The 14,284-nt window shown below is 38.9% G+C and overlaps 1 long non-coding RNA gene across 2 annotated transcripts in view; it reads right to left on the bottom strand.

Moving 5' to 3' along the window:
• Positions 1-374: 374 nt before the first annotated feature.
• LOC131984281 (uncharacterized) overlaps positions 375-14,284 on the bottom strand; it is a 45,144-nt gene continuing 31,234 nt past the window's right edge. The window contains exon 4 of one of the 2 annotated variants that reach the window (XR_009395558.1): positions 375-1,217. This is a non-coding gene — a long non-coding RNA (uncharacterized LOC131984281). Of the gene's footprint in view, positions 1,218-3,319; positions 5,225-14,284 lie in introns of those variants that run through there. The other variant, XR_009395559.1, reaches the window with a different exon arrangement.

Genomic DNA, 14,284 nt, shown 5'->3' with positions numbered 1-14,284 from the left:
CTGGGGGCCTTTTTGTAGTGGAGACACGCAGAGTGAGCGGACATGTGAGAGGTTGTGGCCACTCTTCCCCCTAAAGGAAACACGGCTAATGTAGTACAAAGAGTGTCAAAGTCCTCATAGGGAGATGGTCGGTTTGGAGCAAACAAACAGGAATTTCAAAGCAAAGATTTATGTTACTTAACTACCTTCCTTACACTAGTACAGAAGTAGTTATTTCAACACAAATCTTGATCTTTTTCTAAACTTAACCAAGTCATTTTGGTGCCTAAAACCTGACCAAGTAATTCCGCTAAAACTCAAAACTCAAATAGAAAGGTCGTACTTCATAAAATATCATATGAACTGTTGTATGCATTCAATGACAGAAGCATGAGGTGGCTTTTATTGTGAAGAAGTCACAGGAAGCACAATGTTTTATGTCGCAATGATCCATTAATTAATTAAGAACTAGAATTTTTAACATCATGTGGTCATCTTTAAATACTGCAGGGACTATTGTGATTCATATCTTTATCAAAACATATTACGTTTGTTTGGCTGCTCTGTAAACAGACCTGTAATATTTAACCACACCTACTGATACTACATGAAACCAAATCTACCAGGCCTGAAAGAATGACTTTCACTTCACCTTTTGCCTTTTCACAACTGTTATTGCTCTACTACCTCACGCTGCTACTCTGCTACCTCGACTATATAATTAAATCTACTTTGTATAATCTTCCCACCTTTACTTGTCACTTTGATGCTTGATAAGAGGACATACAAGTTTCCTTTTCACTGCAGCTTAACGTTTATATTTGACATAATTACATTCATTCTACAGTAGTTAATTATCTTTATGATTTATCTAGATGCTTTGCTGCTGTTTGTAATTTCTGCTCAGAAGCTAAACTGCATTTTGTTCCACTGGGATGTGGGCTAAACCACCGGACAAAACATAGACCCGAGTAGGGGTATTTATTTTTGCTGTTGTGCAAAACCTTGCACCTTTTGAAGTTTTGTGGTGTGAGCTGTTCTTCTAGCCTAAACGTGTATAAACATCCCAGTTACAGTCAGCTAATTTGATTATGTGGCTGTCTGTGTCCAAAATGCAGCCTCACATTTCCTGTAAAGTATCTACTTCTCTGCAGTGAATTCGCCTCTGTAACGTTTAAAAGAAGAAAGACACTGCGACCTGTCATCACAAGCACCAGCCACCAGCTTCCAGAGAAAACCTACAAAGACACAAAAGGGAAAAAGTGTTTACACATCCTGCTATCACTCCATCACCCCAGATTCTCCTCGACAGCAGGGCTACTTCAGTCCATGAGCAGCTCTGACAGTGTCGCTTCGCCCCGTCATTGTGTAACGTACCCTCTCCCTCACTGCTGCGCTGCTATCTGGAGCTGAAGCTAAACAAGATTGTGTGCACCTGCAGTATGTTGAGACAGCCGTTCCCAAACAAAACCCAAACTCTGTCAACAGCGGGCGAGCCAGCTGCTACCCAAACACATCCTCAGACACCTCTAACCCAAATAACAGGGAAGACTATCACAAGCTCTGACGATGATGCTGCAGCAGGCAGAAATATTAAAAACTGGGATGATAATATCAGAAACTTTTGTCTTCAACAGACTTTGAAAGGGACAGTGTGACACGTATTCCTTTAAGTTTTAACAGTGGCCCACAAATGACAAATCTATCTGGATCAGGGACATGTTTGTGATAAATTAACGAGAATAAGTAATAATCTTTACAGAGCATTGTCGAGACTACAGACAGCAGGGACAGAAATGAAAAATAAGAAATGAATAAGAGACACAGAGAAGGCTCTGTTTGCACTTATTTTATTTATTTTTTTAGGTAGAAGATTTTGTCTTTTTTTCTTATAAAAAATTTAAGGCTTAAGTACATTGTGCAAGGACTAATTTTATTATTGGAGAAGTTTTTCTTTTATATTCAGCTTAAATGTGGCTGCAAGTTAAAATATTTCTCCTACTTTGGACACTATGAGGTTTGGTAAAGAAGTGTAACACATTAACTTGAAAAAATAATAATTTGCACAGTTTTTTAATTAATGAGATAATTTGGGGATAACAATGGGAAGAAAAATCGGGTTGTTTTGCTGGTCATCATAATGCTGATCATTATCTGAGATTTTAGGGAATTAATAACATAACAATCTAATTTCTATAATTAAGATGATAAGATTTTTTCTATATGAAAACCTCAGAAATCTGAGATAATTATCTTGTTCATTTAGAAAAACAGGCTTCTTTTTCCTCAAGTGAATGCATTACATTACTGCTCCACATGCACCTTTTCTAGGAGGAAATTTACTGTACAGATTTTGAAAATGAGATTAAAACAGTTAGTTGTGACAGATCGGCTACAGATTAACTCCAGCCTCCTCTGTAGCACCACCTGATCCCTGCAGAGGTTTTGTACCCACTCTTTCTTTATGAGGGCTATTGGAGGGACGGCATTCAGGCCGTGATGATCTTCCCTGCGGGGACAAGGCCTGGGGGGCAGAGAGGGAGTGGCAGGGGTCAAAGTAACCCTCTGCTGCTCTGAATTCATTTGACCAAACTCAACAGGCTGGAGAAACATAGAGTGGCCACCCACTGGGAGTGGACACATGAGGGCAGTGAGGAGAGGTTTTAAGGCCACATGTCCGGCGTCTTGGTGAGACAAAGATCACTTCTCTGACAGGGTCAACTAGACTCAAGTCTGAGGCTGCTTTTACCCCTGTAGTTCGGCTCAATTAGTCCACAAAAAAGATGCATTAACTTTCATAAATAGGTTATGGCCTCTACAGATCAATCATGAAAGCTCAAATTTACCTGCTTTTAACTATGCATATGCAAAAGCATTACTTCAGCCTTGCATATCTTGCATAAATTAACGATATATGCCTGCAAGATATAATATGCATATAACCACTAGGAGCAGAGTAGGGTTGCATGTACCGGAACGTCTGTACATGGCGTAAAATTATGGAAAAACGGAGTGGTGACGGTGCCATTGGCGTGTTTTGTCCACCAGTCGTCATTAGGATGACATCAAAATGACAACTGGTCAAAATAACAAAAAAAGATGCAGTCTTTTCAGACCTTGAATAATGCAAAGAAAACATGTTCATATTCATTTTTAAACAACACAACACTAATATTTTAACTTGGGAAGAGTTTAGAAATCATCTTTAATCACAGCAGTGGTTTTTATAATGTTCCTCATAGAATAAGGTTTGGTTCAGGTGATCACCTGATCAGTGTCTCATCAAATAGAATGAGGAGGCTTGTGTTGGAATTGCACAAACCCTGGAAAGGACTGGCTGCCATAGATGTACAGATGCCGATTCAAGAAACATTTGTGAGAGTGGTCTCTTAATTTTTCAGAGCTGTGTATGACAGCACTCTTACACAAGCTGCTCATCTTGCAGGTGGGACAGTGTTCGACAGCTGCGACACAGAGAGACTAAACCAGCTGCACACTCACTCACAGCTGGTACAGTAATAGTCAGCAGGTGTGACCACAAACGCCACATCTGTGACTCTAACATGAAACCCACTGTAAGGAAACGACAGCTGGTTATCTATCTGGAGCTTTATGTTTTGGTCTGGAACAAACAAAACTTGTGTGGGTCGGTAATAAAATAAAATATTGAAAAATCACAACGCTTTGTAGTAATCGTCTGACTTCACACAGTGTACCAAAACACTGATCTTTAAGATGAAAAATTCTAAACAAAACTCAGTCCTTGTCAGCTTGTAAACACTGAGCAGCTTGTTCCATAATATTTAACATGCTCCTAGAGAGTACATGCAGACAGTAGGCTTCAATATAGATTGCAGACCATGTACAGTTATAAAAGTCTAAATAAGAGCAGAAATATAACGCTCCAACAGCGTCCCCGTGAGGTCACGGTGGTAACACTAATGCACAATGCAAACCTTTACTCCAATTTCATAATAACAGTGTTTACAGAAAATAATATTAAAAATTTTAATGGTTTGATGTTTAAGCAGGTTATTTAAGTTGCAAAATACAAGACATCAGTGGATTTTCTTTTTTGTACCAACAGGAGATATTAATACTACAACATAATGAGAATGGCTCCACTGCCAATTAAGAGAAAGAAAAATGTTTTTCCAAAGATTTTAAAGTTCTGTTAACATTCAGAGCATTAATATAGCAGCAAACTACCATTAGCTGTGTAAAGATGTAGTTGAGTGATGGCGTCCTGAGCAGAGAATTAGGTCGTGTTCATGCGGAAGAAGTTATAAATAAATGTATTAACGTTAGCTGCTGTTGGTAAAGACGCTTATATAGATTTGGGGGCGGAGTTATCATAAGGAAGCTCCAGTGTGTCATCGAGCCATGATTTTTGAGCCATGAGTTTTAATCCATATCCAAAATTCAGTCATATAAAGTTTTAAGTCTTTACATGTTGTGAGATATTATTTTTTAGCTTGTAAAATAAAAGTTTTCATACAAATCTCTGACTTTACTTCACCCGGACTTGGATGTTGTGTGTATAGACAGAAAAGGAAGCCTCAAATGTGCATAAACATCCCAGTTACAGTCAGCTAATTTGAAGATGAGGCTGTCTCTCCAAACTGAAGACTTCTCTCCATTTTCTCTCGTGGGTGGACAAAGTTGTCCGAATAGCAACCTCTTTTTTATGTTTCTCTACTTCTTCTACTGTTTACTGACGGATTAGCCTACAGCAACACATTACACTGCCATCTTCTGAGCAAAGTACGTTTATGCAGCTTTGTATATTTGTTCTAAACCAGCTGATAGAAATGTCCCCAATTCTTATTTTCTTTAAGGTGACATATCAAAATTTGCTTTCACTTTAATGGAAACACAGCTCTTGATCACAAAAAAGAAACACATTCTTAAACCACAAACAAATAAACAAAAGTAGAGGGATTTTCTTAGAGATTTAACAAGAAATGATTGTTGCAAAAATGCTCCAGATTTCATTTGGTCCAGTTTGCGTGTCTGAACACTGAGCAGGTATTTTGGCTCTGTGTCAGACGGAGTTTATTTAGTGATAACAGCACAGACACCCGGCACTGCTCTCTGTCGTCTTCTCCTCCTGCACTTTGGTGAGTGACATCTACAGATATTAGCTGTAGCTCGGCCAGCGATCAGCACTGATATCACCTCTCAATGACAAACTGGAACAGTCACATCAGTGTCAAAGTCTGCTGTGTTATTGTAGAGCTGGCTCCTGTGTGCATGCGTGACAAATTGAAAAATAATTAGTCTCGGAGGAGGAATCTTCTGCCTCACCCAACATGAAGGTTATTAAAGAGCGATGCCCACACACGTCTGATATAAAGAACTTATTAAACCAGTTTAACTGGTTATAAATAATGTGCTGCATGTTGTCTGCCTTCCTGCTCGGCTCTGCAAGTCATTTAATTAGGACACTGATGATATTTCACCGACACTGGCTACAGAATATACATTTAACTGTCCTGTTATGTTGTGGGTCAAAAAAAAAGTAAGTATTTTTTTGAAAAAAAAGTATTTTTTCATAAAAAGAAAAAGTTTAAAAATGTGATTTTTTTTTTAAATCAATTTCATTTAAAACCATTGTATTGTATATGTAGGTCTTTTCAATGTACATAAAAAATGTTTTAACATGCATTCTTTATGAAAAACGTTCATTGAACCATGATCTGTGAGAGGTAAAGAACCCCATTGCACTAAATATTGATTGAAATGGTTAGTAATGGAGTTATTCATGAAATATAAACAATGTTTATTGGGATTTTTTAGTTTCTGACATTTTTGGATAATTAAACATGCCCCTGGTTATTGTTGTTCCTGAAAAAACAAACATAACAGGAGGGTTAGCTGTGCTTTAAGACGAATGACTCAGCATCGTTTTCTCACAGTGAGTCCCATTTTCAGTCCATTTTCTCTCTTTAAAAAGGTGTGTTAGTTGCCTAACCCTCTATCATAAATACACGATTATTATTTTAGACATTTGCGTGATTAATGTTGCTTACCATGTGATTATTTTTTATTCTTTGCCATTTATTTACTATTGTGGACTGTTGCATTTGTTGTAATTATTTCTTATTGAGGATAGGTTTTGTTCTATAAGTCTTACAGGTATTTTTCTCACCTGCACAACTTACTTCTTTATTTACTGCTGCATTTAAACTTTGCAAATAACTAAATGACAAAATAACACAATCTTTCCCAAACCTTAACCATACTGCAGTTGCCAAAGTTTTTTTTTTCATTGGAGATGCATCACTGGACTTGAAACTGGAAAAAAAAATTGCCATTGCATGAAACCCTGACCTGTACTCCCAGGAATAACAACAGTACCAACAACACTACATTACAGAAACTAGAGACGTCAGTTTCACTTTTGCTTTTAATATGCTGACATCGTTTAACCAGTAAACTAACTGGTTTTTTATAAACATTCTGCTAAAAATCCTTGGCTGTAAAAGTAAGCGCATTCTTAAAAGTTTGACTTAGTTTGAATGAATTCTCTTCTACTTTAGATTAATTGGTGTGCAGCTTCAACTACACTTGCAGAAAAATCAGTCTGTGTACCATGACATGTATCTGAAGTGTTATTTTTTGAAGCACTTTAATACATGCTACTTCAGCACTCAGGTGTTTGTGTGGATGGAGGGATGGGGATTTTAAATCACGATGTTGGACTCAGTGGTTGATGACTGCCCTGTCCTTATTTTAACAAATTCCTTTTACATGATGTAAGGAGATAAAAACCAAGCTTCCCTCTAAAGTTCTGGCTTCAATCTCCATGCCAGTATTTGTTTGATGATGATCGGCCAAGTAAAACCGGAGATAAGGTCAGATACATTTGGTACAAAAATACTGTATAGAACTAGATGTTATCCTCATTTTACCTCTTTTATGTTATATTTGCAGCCTGTGTTCACATTTGCAATATTCAAAATTCTTCATTGAGTAGGATTGTGTTTAGCAATTTGAAAAAAATTGTTTGATTTTATGTTTTTTTGTGTGTATTCAAAATGACGATCTAGGGAAAAAATGATTACCAGGTCATATATGTGAGGTTGTGCTGAAAAACATAAACATTTTTAAGTGGCAGAATAAAAAGTCAAAAACAGCCAAAATAACCCAAAACTTCAGGGTTCAGTGAGTCATTAATGAGACATAACTTATATACACAGTGTGGTGCTTTATTGTCTCTGTTTGGCATTCCAGGATTGTAAAAAGGGAAAATGTCGTGTTGTCCGTCAGAGTGAGCGGAAGTGATAATAGTACTGTGACACATTTATCAATGCACAGGTCATATTTGTTTAGCTGAGTGTATCCTGTCCGATGCTTCAGTGTTGTTGAGTTTCTCTTTTATCTTCTTAGTAAAACACCTCATATCAACGTTCTGGCCTGTGCGATGCAGACATCCGGACAAATCAATGTAAATTTCCCTTTCATGCTCACTTGCCAAAAGCCACAGGCAGGAGGATGCAAACTGGGTGTGTGTTTGTGTGCGGTGACTGAAAATGCAGGACAGATGGCTTTCTGCACCCTCTTAGTCTGCTGACCCTTTATCTGCCTCTGAGGACGACAGCAGCGTGATGAAACGGCAGCCTTTACAACTGGGACAGAAAAACACGACGTGATTTATCTTGGCAGCTTGTTTGTTATTCTTAACGAGGCATTCAGGGACCGTGGAGTTAAAAAATAAATTAATCTAATGTCCCTTTGTAGATAGGAGCGATTTCACCGCCAGAATGCAAACAGCCACTTTTCAAAAAGTGACTGCTGCGGAGATTTACTGCTGCATGCCAGCGTCTCGCCTCACCTGAGTGACTTGTGTTGTTTTTGGAGAGGCGGGAAGTGAAAGACGACTGATGGTGTGACAGTTTGGGGCGCGAAGGAGGACTGGTGGTTAAGTGGAAGAGCTTGAGCTCCTTAATGTCACCGAACCGCTTTAGATCTGGCTGCCTCCCAGAGAGGAAGTCTGCAAAAAATTTTCCATATCAGGGCCTGTTTACATGCTCTCAGGTGAAAATGACAAAATATTTTATCAGATGTGCCTTTCATTTAGACGGTGATGGCATTTTGGGGGCTGAAAAACGCAAAAAAAATGAAACTACCCTACCGAGTGGAAATCTTAAAAATGCTCCACCATTGTGTTTCAGTCTAAAGCATTGGTGGGCTATTAATTTTCCCAAGGAGCCACATGAGATACTGCAGATATATTACAATATTAATATTTCATCGCTTCAGTCAAATATAGCGGTAAAAAACTGTAAAAAAAAACTCCAATCATCTCTCTTTTCCATTTATTTTACACACAACATATATTCAAACCACAAAAACCAACATATATGCAGTAAACCAGCAATTTATTAACTTTATGCAAAAAGCAATAAGTGTTTTGGACAAGGTAATTTGTGATTTTTGTGCAACAAACGCACATCAAAATAAAAGCACTGCGGTTGTATTGGTTTTCTAATTTCTGGTAAACCTCACGTGAGCCGGACAGGGACAGCCAAGAGGCTGAATGTGGCCCCCAGGCCGCCTAATGCCTAGGTCTGCCCCAAATGGTTAAAAACATGAAAGTGTCTCTGATCAGCTCAAGCTGACTCTTGTCATGTACGCGTTTACGTAACATCCATGTGCAGTCCAGGCAAACGACAACAAATATGTCAGACTATTCCCATCAGTCAGACATTCAATCTGTCAAACAGAACAGAACAGAGAAGGCGCATTAATTACCTAGGACAATTTTTTGATGCACCAATACAGGGGAGGTAAAACAGACAGCTTTGGACAAGACCCAGGAGAACCAGGAGCAGAAGTAGGAGAGTAGAGGAGTGTCTGTGATGCGTGAGCTCTTGGTGGTGTTGTGTGGCAGTGCTTCACAGTACCACCTAGCCACCTGGTGTGAATCATATTTCACAGACTTTTGCGTCACTGTATGAACGCAGATTTCCCCCAAAAGACGCTTGTCTAAACGCGGAATAAGAAATGAGAACCGAAACGCTGAAACGCCACTTTTGCATTTTTTGTGCCGATCGTCTCTATCTAAACAAGGCCTTAGTCTGATAATGAGACAAACCTGCTGCTTTGATTCAATGAATTTGATCAGCATGGCAACTTTTTTTTTATCTTATAGGAATTATTGGTGCTAGAGGAGGTTGTTGCCATAGCCAAGGAGATTTCAGCTCGGTTTGTTTGTCTGACAGCAGGATTACAGAACGTCTGACCCTGTTTTCATGAAACTTGATAGGGTGAAGCATGGTCCAAGGAGGAACTTATTATTATCACTATTTTCTAGCAAATCCAAATCACAGAGCAGATAAAAGTTGTTTTTCCACTTTCATTATCATTGCAATATAGGGCATTTTTGTTTCATTCATGTGCTGCTGGAATAATCTGAAAAATGTGTTCTTGATCAAATCACTTAATTTGTTCATTTTTGCTCTTCGATATCACGCAAATACTGGAAACTAAACATGTACAGTCCCTGAATCTGAACATGTTGTTAGGGAAAGCACAAATAATGTGATGAAAACAGATTTTTTTTTCATGATAAGTTATTATTTGTGAAAAAAATTGTCATGTATATCAAAAAACCGACATGTCTGTGTGTCAGCATTTAAGTAGCACTGTATGGGCCAATATTAAATCATTTTTGATGCATTAAAGGCTCTTGCAATGATGAATATTAAGTTAGGAAATAGGCGTTGTTCATACCATAAGTATACAAGTATACCATCAAATTGGGCAAATGTATTATTATTTTAGTATTTTCTGTCTTTTATCTAAATACAGATACAGATCATTTTTCTTGGTTGAACAAATACAGATAATGATGTCTCTGTACAACTACAATTGTTTGAGTGCTCTAAACAGTATAATACAACACATTTTTGCAGCGTTCATGTTGTGTCCACATTACAACTTAAACCTCATGAACTTAACTCATAAACAACCTCCCAAGTCAGTAAATAGGACCATACACGAGTGTCATCCTAGTTCATTGTGTAATTACTGTCTACCACCAATACATACAGTATAACAGTGCTTATATTTTATCCATATATTTCATGTTGCACTACAGATCTTTGGAAAGATACTCAGATCTAACCAGTGCCGACAGGTGTTTCTCTTTAATTAATGTGATAATAAACACCTTGAAATCTTCAACAATTAGGCACAAATATACACTTTCACATTTGAAAAAGGCTCACACATAGCTGCTGTGATATTTTTCACAAATGTTACTCAAACTGGACTAAATTATACATTAGTTGGGGAATATTTTCAGCTGCCTCATTCATGTCTTACAATAGATTAGTTTTTGAACAACAGGAGCTACAGTCTACTGCACAGAAGAATTAAGGTAGGTGGATCAGTATTGGGCTTTTCATGGTTTTGTTTGTTGACAATGAGAACTGGATTGTCACCACAAAGACAACATAAAACCCTGTTTATGAGAAAACGTTGTCTACAAACTGGAGAGAACTGGATTTCTCTGCACAGGAACACAAAGTTAAACCTGATTTTCTCAGACTTTAAACTATTGTGTTAAATGCTTGTTAGTCAGTGAACCTGAAAGGAGCATGCTGCCCTGAAAGGCTGGAGGAAGAGAGAGTCGGGACAAAAGGTTGAAAAGGAAGAGATGAATGAAGAGGAGGAGAAGAAAAAAAAACGTGTCCAGGAAGGTTAGAGTGCAAAGAGCCAGCGTGGGGTAAAGGAGAATCAAGTGTAGCAGAACACCTACATTCACCAATAATGAGCACTCTGTGGTGTGATTTTAACTCACCAGTGTCCTGTTGTTATTTCACCATGTTGATGTTATCGCTTGCTTACGATAAACCAGAGTGAAGTCTCACCTGATCCTGAGATTAGAGACTAAAATACTTAGGATTCATTGTTAGGTAAGAATCTGACAAACAGAGACGAGAAGATACAGATGCTATCAGGTGAAGCGGTTATCCTGAATCCTGTTTTTTGCCAAAACAAGTTTAAAATAAACATGAGTAACACACCAGTCATTCCAATCATTCCACACTTATCGCATCCATCTCAACTAAAAATAAAAAGTACTGTCACAATCACAGCTAATCCAACACTTTGCAAATATTTGACTCACTGAGCTTTAATTATTCCAGCTCATTTGATCTGCTGAATGAAGCTGATGCTGTGTTTGTTAAATTCACTTCACCCGTGGATGATATAGACATTTCTGTTGCTATCGTCACTGTTTGCAGGTCTTGTTTATTAGATACCAGCTAGATTTTTACTCAAATGAAGGGTTGGGCGATATGGCAAAAAAAAAAAAAAGATAAAGCAATATTTTTTCATATTGTCCTAACTTGATTATTATCATGATTTTTTATATTGTTTTTAAACTGCCAGTCTTAAAGCATCATGCTGAAAACTAAAGAAACTTGAGATTAGTTCCCCTAGTAGTGGCTGAACTGCTAATGCTACATGTGCTGGCAGCAGTGACAGGCTCTACAGACTCTATTCACATTTTCATGCTTTCCACATAATCAGGGTGCTACTTCTTCAAATGATTAAACAGATTTGTTGTTGTGTGAGGAGCTGGTTAGCCTAGCTTAGCACAAAGACTGAAAACGAGGGGAAACAGCTAACCTGGCTCCATCCAAATGTAACAAATGTGTCTATAAGCAGCTCTAATGCTCTGGTTTGTTTAATCAGTTTTAATCTTCTTCTTTTGGGTTTTCCAGCAGAGCGAAAACAGCAGATCAGTCATGTGAGTAAAATATTTGCTACGTCAGAACTTATTCAGAAAAATCGTTTCCATCTCTTGTTTAGCGCATTAACTATTTTTCAAAAACAACAAAAACCACCATAAACTTTTATGCACATTTTTTCGGAAGTTTAATCATTTGCATCAAGCTTTTCTTGTGCAAATCTTGAAAATGCTCAGAGAAATTAATTGATAGAAACCGACTTGTGTTGAATATATCACCTTGTAAAAACAAACAGGATGCTCATCTTGTTTCCTCATAATTCTCTGTTACAACAACAAATATGAACTAAAATACATGCAGGTCTATAAAATATTGATATCTGAAGATACAATGTTTTTAGCCGACAGCGTCAGAGTGTCTGTGTGTTGTTTTTGTTGGACGACAGAAGAAATCAGCAAGTCGCTGTTAACACCTGCTGAAAGAGTTGATAACTCCAGACGACTCCATTTGGACATTTGTTATTTTACATTTCTATGCAGGCAGACCTATAAACAGCTTTATCCACATTCTTCATCTCGGCCTGATGCTGGTGTCACCGGCAGCGCTGCTCCTCCTCCCTCGCCTCACTCAGGTAATGAGCTCCGGGGAAAGCCTGGCGAAGCATGAAATATTTTGGCAAAGTGCTTGTGACACTGAGACTAAAACTACTAATTCCTGACCCATCCCTCTGAAATCCCCGGCAACAACAACAGTGTGGATCAAAGCTGGACCCAGAGGTCACAGAGTTCAGGCCCCCGGTGGGCTGATTTAGCCATCAAAGACGGCGGAAACAAAAGCCACTCAAACAAATGCAATAAACTTTACAGTTTCTTGCTCTCCGACCACACCGTGAAATATCTTCATGTGTTCCCGTGGCTAATGGCATGCTTCTGCAGACAATGAGGTCACCCAGTCAGCTCAAATCTGAGGAAACAGCCCCTTCTCTCCTCTGTCACGCTAATCCCAGAGCCATGAGCCTGCAGCACCCCGCGCCGCCTGACAGATACACGCCTCAAAACACTCTTAACTGCTCCATTACCTCGCCGCCACAGGCCGCGGGCGTCGACAGACAACTTCTTACTGGGGTAATCCTGCAGCGGGTTCGGGGAGATGACGGGTAAATGAGTGGAGGGGCGTGGGGGGGAGGTTTAGGGTGACCAGAGTCAAACGGCACCAGTGATGCCCAGAGGGAGCAGGGAGGACTGACGCCACTAAGCTTTTCCTCTGACTTGAACATGAGTTTCCCCAGTCGGGAACTAATTATTCAGATTATTTTAACACCGGATGAATGCAGCACAAATGTCTGCCCAAACAACTAAATGCTTTCTTCCTTGGCCCATGCTACTTCCTTCCATCAACAAGAAGTTTCATGAAAATCAAGCAAGTAGCTTTTTTCATAATCAATGCATTGATTTTTTAAACTGGATGGGTGTCGACTTGTAGAATTGAGACTTGGACTCGAGTCAGTCTTTAGTCACAAAAATGAGGGCTTAAGAGTTGATTTAAGGACCCTTTACTGTCAAGGGATTTCATCAATTTCCTGTGAGCTGAAAGTTGACAGCTTACCAGGATTGGTGCTCCTCGATCTGATGTTCTATCAACCGACACAAAAAAAAATGGATTTTGTTAGACTCATCTCTCAAAGTGGGACACAATGAATTTGCAAGATTATTTTTATCACAGAGTCTAGGTGCCATTACAGAGTGAAGTTGAAAATAAAAACACTGAACCTACAATATGAAATCTTCTGCCACTATGAGTTCTGTCTATATCTTAAGTAGGACCAAGAACTTAAAAATTTATAACAAAAATTAAAAAAACTGGCCAAAAACTGCTGATGTATAACGCTGATGTATGCACAAAGGATATGACGGGTGATCAAATTACAGACTGTTATCTTGATTTTAAAAAAGGTTTCTCTGGGTTTAAAAATTGTTTGGGATAGTATCACACACAACTCCGTAAAAATTGACAAAAGATTAGACATTTTTTTTACATTTGAATGCAAAAAAGTTATATTATACTGTTAAAGTCCCACACTTTTGGCCTAGTAAAACACTTGAATATTTAAGTGCTGAAGAGCCATCAGTCCTTGTACAAATTCCAGACATATTTGGATAAAAGCAGCACTACCTGCACTTAATCTCCCCCTCATTAATGAGCCAAAGGAAAAGTTGGCAGAGCAGGAGGAAGAGAAACAGGAGGAGGAAGAGGAGAGAAAGATGCCATTAAACAACAACAGGAACTGTGGTGGTAATGCCCGGTGCGCTGCCTGGAACTCAGCCACATAAACAAGCTGAATGTGTGGACAGAAACTCGCGGGGTCTCTGTCGAGTGCAGGTGGCACCTGGCCTCTTTCATTCACCACCACACTGTGGTTCACAGCATCCCCTTCCTCAGCACCGCCGCCTCTCTCAGCATCATCTTAATGCCTCAGAGTTTGTTTGTTCACTGGTCTGTTACAGGCGGACCTCCCTGCAGCTCTGCAAACTTTCCATGAACTTGTGCGCTCAGGTTGAGTGAAATCAGCTGAAAAACGTGGACGGATTTGCTTGCAT

The sequence above is a fragment of the Centropristis striata genome, chromosome 14 (assembly GCF_030273125.1).
Source record: "Centropristis striata isolate RG_2023a ecotype Rhode Island chromosome 14, C.striata_1.0, whole genome shotgun sequence".
Lineage (NCBI taxonomy): Eukaryota > Metazoa > Chordata > Actinopteri > Perciformes > Serranidae > Centropristis > Centropristis striata.
This window is presented reverse-complemented; position numbering and strand designations above follow the sequence as displayed.